Source organism: Elephantulus edwardii, unplaced genomic scaffold, assembly GCF_000299155.1.
Source record: "Elephantulus edwardii isolate Elephantulus edwardi_28Jun2011 unplaced genomic scaffold, EleEdw1.0 scaffold00037, whole genome shotgun sequence".
Taxonomy (NCBI): domain Eukaryota; kingdom Metazoa; phylum Chordata; class Mammalia; order Macroscelidea; family Macroscelididae; genus Elephantulus; species Elephantulus edwardii.
In genome coordinates this window covers 1,406,608-1,409,528 of record NW_006399787.1, presented here as the reverse complement: position 1 = coordinate 1,409,528, position 2,921 = coordinate 1,406,608, and positions in this window count along the sequence as shown.

The following is a 2,921-nucleotide window of genomic DNA, read 5'->3' as shown; positions in this document are numbered from 1 at the left end:
GGAGTAGCATAAGTTAGTGGGTGGGGGAGGGAGTGAAAGAATAGGAAAGGTTCAATAATATGAAATATGAATATTATATAAAATATTAATAATATCACTGGAGTAGCATAAGTTAGTGGGTGGGGGAGGGAGTGAAAGAATAGGAAAGGTTCAATAATATGAAATATGTATACTATATAAAATATTAATAATATTGTAAAGCTTATGCATATTCTTTGTTATAATAACCAGTGTGTCAATAACCTTGTATGGTGCAGATACAATGGGAACCAATTAGGTGTCCGAGGGGTTCTTGGGAGGGGAGACAAAAAAAAAAAAATCTAGTTCTTTTTATTTATAAAAACCGGAAGCAATGAAGTCAATCTAGAGACTAAGGTGTACTTGATCCAGGCCATGGTCTTCGTAATTACTTGCTATTCATCAGAGAGCGGGACAATAACTAAGGATGACAGAAGAATTATTGATGCCTTTGAGTTGTGGTGCTGGAGAAGAGTCTTGAACATACCATGGACTGCAAAGAAAACAAATGAGTCTTTCTTGGAGAGCGTGAACCCAAGTTTCTCCTTGGAGGCTAGGATTTTGAAGCTTCATCTCATATTCTTTGGGCACATGGCCAGGATCCTTGAAGACGGACATTATTCTTAGAAGAGTAGAGGGACAGCACGGGAGAGGAAGACCCAGGATGAGGTGGATTGATACGGTAACTAGGGTCATGGGGTTGGTGTGTCGGAGTCAGTGAGACTGGCACAGGACAGGGCAGGCTTCAGAGCTGCTGTACATGGAGTCACTATGAGTTCCGGCGATTTGACAGCACATAACAACACCAGCAACAGAAAAGATATAAACAGATGCATGATCTATTTGGTATTTAAGTGCCATTGAAGAAGATAGACACTTCAAGGGAGAAAAGTCTAGAATGGCTCCTTAAAGTAAAAACATAAAAAATAGTTGCTTCTAAGTTGATTCTGCCTGATTACAGCACCCTGTATTTTAGAATAGAAATGTTGCTTAGGCTTTTCAATGACTGATTCTTTCTGCGTTACATCACTAGGCCTTTCGTCTGAAGTGCCTTTAGTTGGACTCCAACGACTAACACACTACACTGTGAGTGCCACCAGGGGCTCCAGATGTCTCTTTGTTGTTGTTGGGTGCCCTCAAGTCATAGCAGCGCTAGGTACAACACAGGGATCTTTTTGTTCCCCCTGACCGCCTGACCCCCTGCCATCTCCACATTCTGTGATGCGCTTGAGCTCATTGTTGTGGCCGCACCCGTGTCACCTCAGGCGGCTGCTGCTGCTGAAAAAGTTGAGACACATCATCTTAGAGCAATCACCACTGCCGAGGCCAGTACAGGGCTTTATAACTGACTGGGTTAGGTCTACATGATTCCACCTCTGGGCCTGTGCAAAAGGTTGGATCAAAGTTATCCCACTACTGGGAATACACTCCAAGGAAATTAGAACCAAGACACAAACTAACGTTTTAGTGTACAAACCTTCGCACAATAATGTTCACAGCAGCATTAATCACTGTCCCAAAAATATAGAAACAGCCCAAATGTCCAATCACAAGTGAATGGACCAAGTAATTGTGCTACATTCATACAATGGAACACTATGCAACACTCAGGAGCAATGATTTAAAAAAATACTACGTAACTTGGGAGAGCATTGGGCTGAATGAATTAACTCAGTCTCATAAGGACAAATACTGCATAAGACCATTATTGTAAAAATAGAAGGCTAACTAGTAAAACACATATAGGAACCCAAGGGGGGAAGGAGTGGAAGCGGAACGCTGAGATAGGGTAGGGGTGAAACCATATGGTTGCACAGTTTGGTGGGTGGAGGGAGCAGGGGAAGGAAATGGGTAGGATCTGGATGAAAAGACAGGGTAATGATGGGCAAGGTCCACTGGGGATTAAATTTATAAAACACAATTCATGAGAATGATTGTATGAAACAAAACATGAATGAATAATGTGAAACACAATGTATACAAACTTTGTAAGCAAACCAATTAAAGAAAAGGGGCAAAAAAAATGCCTGAGAATTATTGTGTGAAACATGAAATGAAGAATAGTGTGAAGAAAAACAAAAAGAAAGAGAAGGCATGGTGACTGTCAGAGGCAGCACACGGCCCAGCCTCAGATCTCACAAACTCAACTCGTTGCTGTAGGGCCAGAATCAGCTCCTCGCTGGCTATAAATCCCACGGGAGGAGACTGTCCATCCTTCTCCCTCAGAGCGATTGGTGGATATGTGCCGCTGGAGACATGCCACTGTGGGTTAACAGTGTAGCTCCCTATGGTCTAGGCACCAGAGTCCCCGGGTGTCCCGTTCGGGGGTGGAGGGCATCTCACCAGGAGGGTAGGGAAAATTCTGAGCCACTCTTGGATTCCGCTCTAGTTATGTGGTAAAAGCATGAAACGATGAGTGGATATAACTTTACGACGGCAGTTTGTCTCTTTCTTGGCTTATTCAGAAATATTTGAAGTAGTAACAGTTTTCATTAAGTTTCTAGATTTTTTTTCTTTAAAGAAACCTAACAAAAACTCCACAAATGTCAGTCTGTTCTTTCCTTCCCACTAACCAATTCATCTTGCAGTCATGATGCCTCAGAACAACTCTTACCTTCCTCTGTATATGACTTCTGACATTCTGTGAAATAAGAGATAGAGAGGGCGTGATCACAATAATTCAGTCATTTTTTTGTTTATCCTCTGGTTAAACCTGTATCTGATGTCCAGTTGATTCTGACTCCTGGTGATCCCATGACACATACTCCGTGGGGTTTCCAGTGGCTGTTTTTTTTTTCAGCAGTGTATCATCAGATCTTTGTGTGGACTTAGCCTCCAACCTTTTTCCTAGAAGCCAAGCTCTTTAACTGTTTGCTCCACCAAAGAACTTTGTCTGTAGATAA